This window comes from Misgurnus anguillicaudatus, chromosome 5 (assembly GCF_027580225.2).
Source record: "Misgurnus anguillicaudatus chromosome 5, ASM2758022v2, whole genome shotgun sequence".
Classification (NCBI taxonomy): Eukaryota; Metazoa; Chordata; class Actinopteri; order Cypriniformes; family Cobitidae; genus Misgurnus; species Misgurnus anguillicaudatus.
In genome coordinates, this window is record NC_073341.2 from 7330107 (window position 1) to 7346317 (window position 16211).

General features: G+C 38.9%; 1 protein-coding gene across 1 annotated transcript in view; it reads right to left on the reverse strand.

Moving 5' to 3' along the window:
• gnb1a (guanine nucleotide binding protein (G protein), beta polypeptide 1a) overlaps positions 1 to 12662 on the reverse strand; it is a 36727-nt gene extending 24065 nt beyond the window's left edge. The window contains exon 1 of the mRNA XM_073867467.1: positions 12365 to 12662. The gene's annotated coding sequence lies outside the window, so the exon portion shown is untranslated. The remainder of the gene's footprint in view (positions 1 to 12364) is intronic.
• Between the last annotated feature and the right edge of the window lie 3549 nt (positions 12663 to 16211).

Here is a 16211-nt window from a genome sequence, read left to right on the forward strand (position 1 = left end):
GCAGAAGGCTACACGGGTCAAAGCAGTGGTATTTTAAACAATCGCTTAAAATGCATATAACTTTACAAACATACAAAGGATTATTACTTTAGTGATGACTTCGGACAGCATGAGCATGCAGCGTTCTGCACGTGCGAGTGAAAGAGACCGAGAGTGGCGCCACGATGCAGATGATTATATTTTAAACGCGAGGGATAGTTTGCCTCAGCTCGCTTCAAACGCATAAAACTGAACAAATACATGAGGATTTGTGTTCGGACTACGGACAGATGCGAGTGCGCGTTTACGTGAGAGAGATGCAGAATGTTTGTCTGCATTTCTCCCAGACATACGTTCTTCTCCCACACAAAAACAGAATTTTATTCCAAATATGTAAAATTCCACAAAATTTCGTGTTAACACTAGATTCTGTGTTAATTTGCCAATTCCGGGATTGCATGATCATGGAAATTATAGGGCCCAACATTTTGTAATAAGATTTTTGTATTAATGTATAATTTCACCTGCTCTCACTCTCTCATCTTTGCAATGTCTAATCAATGCCCCCACACTAGAGATGTTGCTGTGACAGAATTTCCCCACTGGTTAATCAGCGTGTAACAAACCCAGTGATAACAATAGGGGAGGGTAGGATGTGGGGCTCATCCGATTCTGATACCAGTATCGGCAAGTACTTGAACCCACGTACTGATACAATACCATTTTCTTAAACAAAACCTAGTTACAGGTATGCCAGCTATAGCTTAAGCTATAGCTAACTCTGCAAATCGGAACTAATTTCTTCTTCGAAGCAATTGCACTTGAATGAATCTGCACAAGGGTGGAATCGCGATCTACTCGTTTTTCGATGTGAAATATCATTAAAGACGACATTCCAAATTTGCAGGTCGCATATGCGTAAAAAATGCTTGCACTGTCTTAAAAAATTGTGGCAGTCTGCGGCTTAAGTAACAGCACACAAGGCTGTACACTCACCACAGTGCAACAGTGTAAAGGGACCCCATTCAAACAGTGTCCTCCCACACTGCATTCTGCACGCTTTTTAAGCGACATACACCGGTATGGGGGTATATTTAAAATAAATATCATAACGAAATAAAAACGGTATTCGGTATGAACTGGTAAAATGCGCAGGATCCAATATACTGTTATACAACGGTTTTCTTTTTCAGCCGTTTACATTCTCTTAAAGGTATAGCGGAAGATTTTCGTTCTCCGGGTGGATCACCTATATTATTGGTCATCCCAGATGTCAATCATTTTGATGATATGTTGACGTATAACCGTCGTACGTGCTCGTCCCTAGGTTCGCTTCCTGCACATGCGCACTTTCACGTGTATATGTGTGTTGTGCTACGGTTTCAACCATTCATTGAAGCTCGCGTTCTCACTGTGTTTTTTTTTCAAAATGTCTGAGGGTCGCAAGAGAAAAAGTGTCTACGAATTGTATGACAAGATGAGAAAGGAATATGAAGAAATAAACAAGACCAGAGTGTTTATGGAAGACTATTTCACACACTGGCCGCTGGCGTGAGCTAATAGGACAGGTTGGGCTTCCCATGCGAAGTTTCTACTGGAAAGGTACATTTTGTCATGCTATTTGGAGAAATCCATTAAAAATCACTGCTAGTAAAAGTTGATGTAAGCTATGATTAGCGTTGCTAGCCCTGGCACAAGTCACAAACCGCACAGACACGGTAAACATGCCGACAGCAACTATGCTCCTGCATGCTCTCTCTCTGTCTCGTGCATGCATTTAACAGGCGTTCCCTCTCGGGAGGAGGTAGAGTGTGGCGCGTGTGCATTTTTTAAAAAATGTGGAGGGGCGGTTCTTTTAAATAATTCGAAAAATCTTCCGCTATACCTTTAAGACCTAAATGATTGTGAACATGAGGATACTTGCAAAGACATGAATTTTGACGAATGTGTATATTTAAGACCAATAAAGCGACAAAAATGCTCAAAAGCTTAATGAGCAGCGGATGTGCGGCTTGCGCCTATCCTCTGAAACAGCGCGCACACTTAGCACTGTTATTTGTGTTTCAATGGCTTAGAATCACTTGTTTTAGAACTGCGGTTCTTAAATACGTGTACAAACTTTAAGTTTTCGTGAGTGTGTAGTTCTCGCTTCCTGGCAGCACGTAACAAATTTCAGAGCACCTGAGCATCAATGACACGCTCGAATTTATACAATCATGTTTAAGAAGGTTGCAGTAGTGACAGTGTTGCCAGCTGCCCTTCAGCTTCTGTTTTTTGTCCAACAATCCAGAGACTTGTCATTAATGAGTAAAAAATTTAAAAATAAATAAGTGAACTATTGACCTGCCCCTGATACTATTGTGTATCGGCTATCTCACAGGCTGACAATAAAATGATCTCACTATGGGGCATATCGCCCAACACTAAGGCATAAACTTAGTGTCTCTCTCGCCCACTTGTGATCCAATCAACCAAAACGCATCTTAATACCAGATGTAAACAGCCCTACTTTAACTGTACGTATAAACACAGAGAGGCTGTTTACACTTGGCATTAACATGCATTTTCATCGATCGGCTCACAAGTGGACGACGTTAATGCCAGGTGTAAATAGTGTTCAAAACGTTTTGAGCTCATCCACTTTCGACCACTTTCAGAGGTAGTTGAAACCCCTTTTGATCGGATTGCTTTTGTAGTGTAAACGCACATGTGGTTGAATGTGTTCCAACAGCCACATGCGACCGCCTTCTCTCCGCCCATTTATCTAATCTGAGGTACTGAACACAATGTTTTACGTCTTTTCCGACACCTGGCACTAACACACGGTGAACAGCGCTATTTTAAAACGAAAGCGGCTGATCTCCACAGTTTCATTTTGTAAGCGTGTGAAAGTTGCGCGATCCTATTTCATCAATTGCTCTGAAAATTCAGAAAAACTCTAACATATACAAAACACTGTGCAGCATGTTTACTTACAACAAAAGCAGTGGACTCCAACATAATATTAGTTTGCATCCATATAAACTCATCCTTACTCCCGCTCGCGTTTAAATGACAGCGGAGAGACCCTAAGAGAGTCAAAAAACTAAAGCGAAAGCTGCCCTGCCAACAACGTAGTGGATAGGGCTGGGACGGTTGTAATTACCACCTCGGTGGTGGAGTCAACCAGCGGTCGGGAAGTGCGCCCCACGGTGGTGTGCACCTCACAAATGATGAAAAATATAAAGTACAATCTCGCCCAGTGAGATGTCTTCAGGTTTGTGTTAACGCAAACAGCCAGCAGACGCCGAGTTAATGCGCTAATTTGCAAGGGAAGGCAACTGATATATCAGTGATGACCTGCTGGCTTGGGGGCGGAACAATGAGGAAAGATATTGGCCGTTTCTCAATCCAAAGACTGTAGCCGCCGGAGGTCGAATTTGCAAGCTGCATACGTCATCAAGACTTTAACAATTATAAAGTTGACTATTATTCTTTGTTAATCATACATTGTTGTAAAATGCTTATGACTTGCAAATGTCTGAAAATAATAAACCAGGCTTGATGACGTATACAGCAGCGACCTCCGGAGGCTGCAGCCTTCAGATTGAGAAACGTCTGTTCTCTCTTGGTCACGAAAAAGTATCAATCTGCGCTACCAGTACACCATGAGAACGCGTTTTCAGCGCGACTGGAAACATTATAAAACCAAAAAGGTTTCTCACTTGTTGATTCATGAGTGGAAGTGCTACAATAAACACGCAGAAATGCGCTGATCTCCTGTGTGCTCCGGGGCTCATACGCACAGTTGCTTCACGTGACCGCGCCGCTTCCCTCCTCTTCAAAGCACGTGGGCGCTTCAGAGCGTCTTTCGTTGCTAAGTAACATAAGCATTGCTTGACGCTGTGACGAGCGCACCGGCGGAGAAAGAATTTGGTGCCTATAAAGACGCACGTTTGTTAAGAACTGTATATCTGATCATCATTTAGATTTTTATATTTCAAAATATATGTATGCATTATGTATAAGACGTGTATGCATCAATGTGCACGTGCGCATACGCGCAAGCCCCCCCACCACACAGGCACACACATACAAAATAAATCTATAAACAACGCAGTGAATTTAATCATTGCCACCGCGGTGGTAAAAAACTGCCACCGTCACAGCCCTAGTAGTGGACGCTCGAATGCAACTGGAATCCTTTTTTGCCTTCTTATTGGTTGCCTCCTAACCACGACTTTGTTTGTATCACACTTTAACTGTTGGCTGTGTTAATGCACATTAAGATGTAAATTGATCCAATATACCGTTTTATTTCTTAAATGCTTATATTCACTTCAGAGTTTAACAGACAGTGTTTACAATGATAATAATTTTTAGATAATTTTGTGTGAATCATGAAAGCATGACCTCAGTTAGCATTTGCGTGCTGTCTATTAAAATTGCCAAGGCATAAAAGCATGTGAAAATGATAAACTTTTGTGACAATGCAGCACGTTGCCCTGTTTGTTGTATCTGAACAAGTTGCAGGGGTGACATCACATCACAGGGTCTCTCTCTCCTTCTCTACCTAACTTTTGTAGCTTACTCTCACACGGCGCCCAGATGCATAATCAGGTACCAAAATTTGGTACCGTTTGATTCAATGTGAATCGGATCTTGTTAGTAACAACATTAGACCGAATAATCTACACTAGGCTTGTCGCGATGGTCGGTGAAACGGTGATTACCGGTGCTTCAGCTTCTTATCGGTTAGAACACTGGCCCACCGCAACACCGTCTTTTACCGTCGTTTTGATATTTTCTTGTAATTAAATAATTTTGTTTAGTTAGAGAGAGCAAACACTAAGGCCTAAAAAAAAAATTTGTTTGGTTCCGGTTTCCGACCGACCCTGCCAATTTATGTGCGACCCAAATTTATTTTATGAGCTTGGGGAAGAAATAATACACATTAAATAAATACACAAATAAAATTTTTTTTGAGGCGAACTATAATTTACCTTTTAGTACAGCACCGTTTTTGTAAAGCACGCGTCCTCCAGCAACAAACAAAGCAGCTACACAGTCGTTAACACAAAAGTTCACAGATCGTTGTCGCCACTTACAAAAGCACTGGTAAAGTGGTAATTTTTGGTGTGCATTCGAGATGCTGTTTCGTGCACAGCAACGTGATCTTTTGCCCCACCGAAAGTTGTAAATTACAGACAAAAAAAAGACGAGCTGAACAACGATATGCAAGTGGGCTTTTCTCTTCCAGAGAGCACAAACAAACCAAGGCTCATTTTTGCTGGCAGTAAGTGAATTATAATATTTGAATTTATGGTATTATGACCAGGGCTTGACATTAACACCGCCAAACGCGGGTAAGATTTCGGCCGTAAGGCGGGTCTGTTTTCTTAAAAGTTATGCGAAATGATAAACAATACGCAATGCGACACTGGGAAACTACAACTTCCATGGGCATTCTGCACCCAGAGCAACGCACAGAGATCTGTTGAGAGACGCGCACGCGTTCAGCGGGGCGTTGCGGACCAAAGCGTGACCTTCAAGAGAGAGCGCGTGAGCTGATGTTTTTGCGATTTCACTAGTGGAAGCTGTCTGAGCGCTTACACATTTCGGGAATGATAAATAAATTGCATGGAAGTGATTGATGATTAGATATAAATTGCGTGCAAACTCTCAGGGCAAGAGCGAAGAGAAATTCAGCGCATATCTGAATGCACACGAAATCAAAAGAAACCCGCCATCGAGAGGTTCGCGCATCATTTTAATGTAACAATAATGCCCTCCCGACATTTGTCATTAAAAGTCTTAAATCACTTTTATCAGAAACCATTTAGCTTATAAAATACATCTGCATGACATAAATTAATGTACATATCTTGACAGTATTTACTGCTGTTGTTAATAAATATTTAAAGTGGTTATCGATGGGTTTTGTGTTTATCTTTTCAGTTTAGAATTAGTGTTTCTTCTACACCCCTGTTCTACTTTTAATATATTCATTCAAAGTTAATCTATTTATGCCTTACTTAATAGCATGTTTTTCATGCATCTTATATGATCTATACTGATATACCAGCTATATACCAGCTAAATGTTGTCTTAATTCGGGTAGTCAGACTGCATTTGAAATTCAGTCTGCATCTAATTTAGCAAGTAAATTTGCTCGAATTAAAGTAATTTTAGGATGCCAAAGTCAAATTTAATCATATACAATTTAACTTTGGCTAGTACCTTTGAAAAACAACTAGCCACTTTGGCTGGTGAGCAAAAAAGTTAATGTCAAGCCCTGATTATGCTACAAAGTAGGCTTGGGCGGTAATTCGGTAATATGGTATACCGCGGGATATAAAAATAGCAAAGGTATCAGTTTCTATACCGCCATACCGGCATTAAAAAAAACAACAATGCACTTATATAGCAGACAAGGATTAAATATTAAATTAGGCGTGGCGAAAACTAAAAATTTTCTTCACCGACCACCGAGCCAACCGATTAGTTTAAAATATGTAACGCTGTTTGAAATAACAGCCATTTCGAGCTGCGCCTGCAATTTCGCAACTCTGTCGCATCTCTCTGCTGCTCTGCCTCCGGCTCATGCGAAACATGATAGGGTTGGATTCCTGCAAACGCGTCGCAGAGGAGCTTGTATGCTGCTTGTATGTAATCGGAGGACAAATGACTCATTAGTTTCGAAATGGTTTGGGTACAAGGTGATCGCGTGGAAAATAAAGGCGTTTGTCTAGCAATAGAAGCTCATTTGAAACATTGCCGCGGCTTATTAGAAAATGACAGCTCTGAAGAGACGCCGCTTATAAGTTTGAGGTAGTGCTAAAAATAATAAAGAAAGATGATGATCATCATCACCTTATCAGTTAGCACTGAAATGAAGATGTAATGTATTTCTAAATCTAAGCACCTCTTATGCGGAATGTTGCTAATAGACTGCAACACAATAAAACCAATGAATTAAACAGGCACCTTCAGAATGCGTAAAAGACGCACCACCAACCAAGGCAGGTCTAACTCACTCTGTGCCTTCTAATAACGACTAGAACTACTCTTTTGTATAATTATTATTACTTTTTTATTTTTCAAAAAGACAAGTGTCAACTTCTGTTAAGTGCAACATGGACGATGCAATGATTTGCTGATGCGAGCCGCGAAAAAGCCCTTGTCTGTTTTAGAAAGAATGCAGCAAAGATATTTAATGCTAATGTATGAGTTTCATTCATTTATGATGAGGTCCGTCCGTTCTAGTTAACAATGCAATGCAAGCGAACGCGCCGTGTCGGCGCCTCCATGTCACGGTTATTATATTGTCTATTTGCTTTTTATTTATTAAATACATGCAAATGGTTGATGAAACATTTATTAAAATTAAGACACAATTTATACAAAACGAAATTCACTTAAAAGAAAGGCTTTCTACAAAGCAAAACCTAATTACGTGGTAAAAATGTCTAATGATTTACAAAAACAAAACTTAATCTGCACTTTACTGTTAAAAGACGTAAATGTTAATAATTTGGAATACAACCAGGAAAGACTTTCGTTTTAATTATTTTATTGCTGGATTTTACAAAAAATATTTTTATTTTATATGCTGGAATATGCAGAAATATAAGTTAACAGAAGGAGGACTTTCTTTATTTCATTAAAATATGCAGAAAATAGGTTTAAATGTTCAGCAATTTTCTTCAAGGCTGAGACTGTTGCTTTGATTAAATTTTTGCTTGATGCAATGTGAGTGCACGAAACCAAACGCCGTGACCTCGCGCCAGAACCCAAACGCCGTGACCTTGCGCCAAATGTTTTTATTGGTTTATAAGTACAAACAGGTTATGAAAAATTGAGTGTAAGGGATTTGTTCATTTCACACAAAAAGATCCTGGAAATTGGAATGAGATGGCTAACTGTAGTAGCGTCTCCACTGTCTATAATAGCCTAGAGATCACTTTTTAACCGACAACTGGTTTTCTGTTTGACCTTTGTATTTAACTTTTTTATAAACTGCTAGTTGTTGCTAATAAAAGTTGTTAATATTGTTGTGCATGTTATTTTGTCATTGTTTCAGTATTAGTGTTTGGTATTCAGTTTCTGAAGGGTTTAGGCACAAGCCAACATTATGGTGACGTTGTCTAAGCCTTACGTCATAATTTTATAATTATTCACGGTAATACCGTATACCGGGGTAAAATAGGGAGGCGGTTTGATGGTATCAAAATTTGGATACCGCCCAAGCCTACTACAAAGAGTTCCACTTTTATACTTTAGCCACAGGCTCACGTAAAATATTTTTCATATCATACAGACAGATTCAACACCGGCCTCCACATATTGCGTTTCGTTATTTATTTATTTTTTTACTTTAAAACACGCAGTGTATTCGTTCAGCTGCATTTACTGTTCTCTCTCTCTCTCTCTCTCTCTCTCTCTCTCTCTCACACACACACACACACACACACACACACACACACACACACACACACACACACACACAATTAAAAAGAGATAATCCGTGGAGATCCGTGGTTCTGCGCTGCGTGAGACAAACACGCAATATGGCCAAAGTCACCTCAAATATATCCGCTATTCAATTTAAATATTTAACAATTTCCTACCTATCCCTTGCTGCCACTGTAAAAAAAATAAAAAAAAATAAAATAAATTCCCTACCGACCCATGACCTAAACTGACAACCAACCGGAACCAAACTTTTTTTTTTATGCCTAACAACTGAATGTGTCTGCTGCCTAAATTCAGCGGAGCTGAACGCGTCACATCAGCAGCAGGTGTCAGATTTCATTTATTCCTGTCAGTGTGCGAGGCGAGCTGACTGACCAGACGATGGCAGAAGCCACGTGCTTACTCGTTTTTGTTATAATATACATATATAATGTTTTATATAAGCAAGATCGTTTTGTTGTTGTGTTTTTTTTATCAAGAAAAATAATAAACCCATCAGTCAAGCAGCCCTTAATGGAGAAGTAGCCGGTTGCTCTGCTTGGGACTGGGGGGTTCTGTCAGAATTACCTGCGCACTTGACTCAAGCACTTAATTATAGAGCCCGACCGATTTATCGTTTTGCCGATTTTATCGGCCGATATGAGCATGTCGCAGATATATCTGTATCGGCGTATAAGCCGCAGATATGCGCCGATATGAACGTTTGTTACAGAACACATTAAATGCATTTGAAAGATGTAAGTACTTGTTTGTCCAGCAGAGTGCGCCATACTGGTTGCTAATGGCGACCCAGATCACTCACTGTAGTGACACCAGCCAATCCCCCACCCCCTTCACTTCAGTCAGTCAGTCTCTCAGTTCAGGTGGCTGCAGTCACGCAGTGTCTTCTTCACTACATTTTTACACCTGGTATTAAGACGCGCTTTGGTCGATTGGATTATAAATGGACAAGAGAGACGCATTCCCGCTTACATTTGGTGTTTTTAATCCGTCTCTTTGTCGACTTGCGAGTTAAAACGCAAGCGGGAGAAATGACGCGAGACGGAGAAATGACACGTTTAAACTACGCGCAGCCGTGCACTTATATAACACTATATGAGATTACTGCTGCTTGTGTTGTTAGTTATCACGTTCATTTCAGAGCAATTGATTCAATAAGCTCGCGCAACTCTACACCCTTGCTAAATAAAAGAGGCGGAGCGAAGACGCTTTAGTTTTATAAAAGTCTAAAGTTTGCACAGAACCCTGGGTTTGTGTTATAAAAACGTTGTACATTAAGCATAGCGTACATTAGTATGTGCTCCGTCAAGCATTGTCTTCGTAACTGTGAGTGGCTAACTAATTTGTGAAGTACACAACTTACTGTAAAGCTAATATTAATCAATGACTTCATAAGTTTCTCTTTATAACGTTATTCTCGTCAAAACTGCAAATGATGCAAGTTTTATGTATTTTGTTCTCTTTGTGTTTTAAAGTTATTTATAATAAGTCAAGTTTACTGTTTAGTGCACTGATATCCAACTAATTTTGGATAATAAAGTTTATTGTTAACTTCTTGCCTATAGTACATATCTTTGTCACATCAATATAAGTGTTGGATCACCACATTTGTGAGTGATCATTGCATTGCATTGTATTTATTCATAGTATATTATGTTAAAGTATATAGTGTATTCTATGTACAGTACTTTAGTATAATATACTGTAGTATATACTGAACTATAATGTACACATAAAGAATATCGGCCGATATATCGTTATCGGTCTTTTTTTACTCCCTAATATCTGTATCGGCATCGGCCCGAAAAAACTCATATCGGTCGGGCTCTACTTAATTAAACCAGCTATTACACGCAAATTCATACGCCATTTAACGCAGCTTACGCAATCGCTGCATTTAAACATTTACGTAAATCAAAAGTGAAAGTAAAATGCGCACATCTGCATGCGCATTTATAAGCCCCTCCCACCCAGTGATACCGGTGGGAAAATTCTGTCACCGCAGCAACCCTAATCTACACAGCATTTTATATGTAGTGTAACTAGTGTAATACTTCAAATACAGTAAATAAATGCGGTATTAGTCTAATAAATATTTAACCTTATTAAAAATGCAAACACACAGAGAAAATTTTTGTTCAGAATCAGCTGTCACTAAAAGACACCCTTTGAATCAAATACCAAAGTGAGAATGGCAATAAAACAGCACAATATCAAAGGTTTGTGTTGTAAAGCCATGTTAACTGATGGGACATCTGGAAAAAACATCAGAAATCAAATCAGCTATATCACTGACCAAACCCATAATCCTGACAGCTGCCATCTACAGATGGAAAGAACATAATCCTGTTTTGAGGAGGGATAAAAAGATCAGAAAAAACTCATTCAGATAAAAGCACAACAAGTATTACTAAAATCATGTTCACATCTACTGAATAAATGCTCACTCATACATAAAAACTAGAGAAATTCAAGATTACACTGCTATGTGCATTACATAAATTCATTGATTTCACTTGATTCAATTGTGAAAAGTATATAATAATCTGAACAGTTTATGGATGTTTCTGCTAGAGATGTGTGCGTCTGCAGCATACAGATCAACACATTATAACAATGTAACGTTAGCTACAGGAACATCACACGCCACATCTGATATACTCCCTATAGACCGGCAAAACTAAAGAAAATAAGTTAACTATTCCTCATGGACATGACACGGGGTGACTAAACACACATGACACTTTAAAGGTAGTAACTATAAAGAGTTAGCTTGCCATCTTTAATATAAACGAGTTTTCGGTTGCTTTTTAGTCAGACTCTGCTGAGATTTACTGTACTCATTTTCACTGTGTGATCTTCAGAGGTCTTCAGATGGACAACCTCTAAAATATTCACATGAGATGACACCTGAGAGCACCACAGGAGTAAGAATCAAATGTTTTTTCTCAGGTTAAAGTCTATATCAGATGTATTTTTAGAGGTTTAACTGTATCAGATGTGTTGATGCAGGGCTGTGTCTTCATCAGTCGCCATCTTGTTGGCTGCAGTAGCGACTGTAGGCCGTGAATACACTCACACTCACACACACACACACACACACACACACACACACCAACGCGACTACCATGAGCTTGAGGGCAGTAAAATCGCTTTACAAACATTGACATTACTCGATTATAACAATCATTTTCCGTCGACACAGTGATAAACAGCACGAGGCGGATCTGTCCGGTTGCTCTTCCTTGTTCACATCGCTTAAATCAGACACACATACACACACACATACATACACACACACACACACACCTCTTTAACTCAGGTTTGAGATAACAAGGTTAATTCGAGCACAGACTTGTGTGTAAGTCCATTAAACAGACACAAACAAACAATCTAGAAATAAGCACTTCGTGTGTGCGAAAGACCGTCGTTGCAGGCGAAGCGATTTAACGTTTCATCGGCGACCGCAAAAAATACCGCCGCAAAATCACACATCGCGTTTATTGTTATTACGATCTATGACATATAAATACACAAACAGCGCGTGTTCTTTATGAATTGAGCTAATATTATAATATCCTCTATATTCACTGTGCATTAAATAATGCACAACTATAGTTCTTGTTAATGAAACGGCAGCATTTAGTGAATCACACATTAAGCGACCGCTTATTACACTCGTTTATAAACATCAATTTGCGTTAGTCGTTATTAACAACAACACAAATTGTCTACTAATAACAGCTCATCGCGAACAGCCCATCTCCGGCACATGACCGTGATTTGAGGAAGTTAACACACTAAACCAGTTTTGTGGCCTAGTCGGCTTCAGAAACAGCTTATATTTAGTAAATGTAAGTTACACTGCACATGTGTGTTTACGCAGAGACAAGGGTAAGAAAAGGCCAGCAATTTTTAACACAGCAGATAAGCACGGATCTGTGTTCAGTCGCCGCAGTTTGTTGTGTTCCTCTCATTGACTGTAAACAGCGAGCGGAGATCCACAGCTGCCGTTAAGGGCCGGCGGACGGTCCGTTAGATAAGCGGCACTCCCTAAACCCACGACCGCTGCACAACCGTCGATGCAAATCAAGAGACAGCTGCTTTAGTCAAATCTACTACTACTGTTGTAACGAGACGCGCTGCTGATGATGATCGAGAGCTCCGGCCGCCCGTCAAACGGAAGATGGGTGCGGTGACCCTGTTCTCGAGCCTGGGAAACCCCACGCTGTGCCTGCGTCATCACGCATGCCAATGCGCGCCAAATCACATATGTTTGAATCTGGCTGAAATGGAATCAGCGAGTCTGTCAATTGCTGAGATATAGATTTAATATTGATCACAATAATTGTACTTTCTGTGATTCTGAGATTGAAACAACAGTACATTTGTTTTATATTTGTTCACATAGTAGTGTTTTTTGGACTGATATGTATGAGTGGCTTAATGGAACAATTGCTCCCATATCTCCATTTTCTAAAAATGATATTATTTTTGGTACACTAATAAAAGATAATCAAATTCAATTTCTAGTGAACAATTTGTTTATAATGGGAATTTTTTACATTTATAAATGTAAATATAAAAAAATGAAGCCTTTTTTTCTGTTTTTCAAAAAGAATTTTGGATTTACTGCAAATCTTTAAAAAGAGTAAAACTGGAAAAGTTGAATTAGATTACTTAACCGGTTGAAGGACTTTAAACTTTTAGAAGACCCTGATGTCTGAGCTTTTATTTTTATTCTTATTTTTTTAGTATTTTATTTTTTATATGTCTTTTAGTTATTTATTTTAAATTATGTGCTTTGTTTGTTGAGAATGTTAATGTACAATATATGTTTGCCTTATTGTAATTGTATGTGAATGCAGAATAAAAAAAATAAAAAATCAGCGAGTCTGTCGATTGAATGATGTCTGTATTTTACATTGCGATGTAAATGTATGTTTATCCTTTTTACAGCGGTTTAATGCAGTGTATACGAGTGTTTTATGTAATTAAACGAAATGTATTTGAGGGCAAAACTAAACTTATATTCCAATTAAAAATATACATTTTAAAGAGAAAGACTAAAAATGCTCTTTAAAAATAACTATGTAATAAATATGTAATTGACAATAAAACCACAATGAAAGGTGTTATGACACACACCCTTTTCTGCTTTTATTTGCAGGTCAAAAACGAAATTGTGAAATTATGTCTGCATCTGAATTTCAATTACTCTGAAATCTCTAAAATGCTAGCTTTTTTCTTTTAAATTAAGTGTTTTTTACATATTTTCTTAGGTCATTTTGCCCATCAAGAAAATGCATCTTGATTTAAGATTTTTTTTCATATGAATATGAAAACAAGAGAAAAATACTATTAAGTAATAAGAGAGTCATTTTTGGCAGTGTTTCTAATTCAATTAATTTAACAATTCCTGTAGCCTAAATCAATTTTTTTTCCCACAAGAGATATACCTCATCAAAAATGACTTCTAAGGTACTATTTCAGCTGATTTCATAGCATTGTAAACGTGAAGAACAGAAAGAATAATGCAAAATGTAAACACATTTAGCCTACACAAAACAAATGCTTAGTGCCATACTGTGATCAGTTAACTTCATTGGTTTATTACTTTAATTTAACATGAGTAGTTAGTAACTTAAGCCCCGAAAACTTTAACTGTTTTCATATCTTATGATAACTTGATTAATGATAATGACGCTTTCTCGTGTATTGTAGTAAATTCTTCATCGCTAAATCGGTGGCATGCGCAAGTAATCAGTAGCTTGCGGTCCCCTCTGCTGGTAAAAATAATCATTACATGATTGCTATGGTCTGGTACTACAAACGCTACATGTTGATCGGGTTTTTCAGTGTATTTGCTGGTTGTTTTGGACGTTTTGTAAAACGGGGACGTCTGGTCACCTTACTGTGCTTGTGTTCTTGAGAATTGGAATTGAACTTTGATGGTTAATGATGACGTAGAGCGAGAACACAAGGACGCCAGATCGCTGAAGAACGCATATTGAGAAACAGCCAATATTCCAAGGCAGGAAGGCATCAAGGCACGTCCGAATCCAGTGTCTTTGTTTTACTTGTTGTTTCTCAATATGCGTTCTTCAGCGATCTTGCGTCCTTGTGTTCTCGCTCTACGTCATCATTAACCGTCAAAATTCAATTCCAATTCTCAAGAACGCAAGCACAGAATACGCATGAAAATACCCGGATGTGTTCTTGATATCGAGGATGCATCGGCTGTTTCTCAATTCCAAGAACGCAAATAACGGACTTGCGTTCTCATGGAGATTGGTCTTGCCAGGCGACCTTGGAAGAATGAACTCAGAAGGTCGTGAGAACACAGAACGCATTTGTGAGAATTGAGATGTGTGCAATCTTCCTGTTGGTCACCTGACCTCCCCAGATTTCAGAGCGCAAGTCTGCACTCGATGCATCCTCGATATCAAGATTACATCTGTGTATTTTCATGCGTCCTCTGTACTTGTGTTCTTGAGAATTGGAATTGAACCTCGACAGTTAATGATGACGTAGAGCAAGAACGCAAGATCGCTGAAGAACGCATGTTGAAAAACAGCCATTGAGTGAAGACTTGCACGCTGAAATCGCGTTAGGCCCCAGAAGTCATTGCGACAAAACAATGGCGGAAGTCAGGTGACCAACAGGATGATCGGACACATATCAATTCTTACAAGTGCGTTCTGTGTACTCGCGACCTTCTGAGTTCATTCTTCCAAGGTCGCCTAGCAATACCGATCTCAACGAGAATGCAAGTCCGTTCTTTGCGTTTTTGGAATTGAGAAACAGCCCCGTCTCCTGAGATACCTTCATTGTCCTGTTCCACAATTCTATGCGAGGGTGTGCATGGGAACGTGATTGGTCGAGCTGAGTCGAGTTCGGAAAAATAAAAATGGCGTCCACAAAAGCGGCTGAAGCACAAATTTAGTGTATATAAAGTTATATTTTCACTTTACACACCTTTTGATTGCATTTCTAGCGAGACATTATTATTAATATTATACTATAACTATATGCAAGTGATGAGTGAATTTCAGGGGGGCCACCAATGAGAATGAAGCAGTGGAGTTCACGTCAGCTGTCTCTGGTCAGTTACTGGAGTGAACGTTAGTCATTTGTTTATGACGACCAGATTTAAACACGCCCCCTAACAACCTCATTGAAAGAAACAAGCAACACACAGCGACAAAGTCGCTTATAATTTGAATGTACCTTAAGCTTTCGCACACAGCCTATAAATTGTAACATTTTCTTAATAATGGGTTTATTAGTTTCCCTTACAAAAATTAACCATGGTTTTACGACAGTTAAAACCAACAGAAAACATGGTTCCTATAGTTAAACCATGGTTACCACAAAATAACCATGGTTGTGCTGCAAAACCATAGTATAAGCATAGCATAAGCTGGTTTTAGCAGGTGTAGCAAGCTGGTCTAGATGTGTTTTGCTCAATTTAGTCAATTAAGAAAAAAAACTTCCCTGCCAATGACGAGTTTTTTATCCAGCAGATGGCGCTCTTACCCAATTTATACAACCCAGAAGTATTCCTTTAGGGCAAACAGTTTAAAATCCGTCTGTGTTTTGAGGATAGCTGTGAATCTGATATTATCAAAAGTTCTTTACAAAAATTGAATTATCTCACAATTTGGTATTTTTTAAGAAACCTACCCATTTTGAGGTGATAAAAAGAGGACAAATGAAGGTAGGATTAAACTTTTTTTTAAAGCAGAGGGTCTGTTCTTTCATTTGATATATGTTTA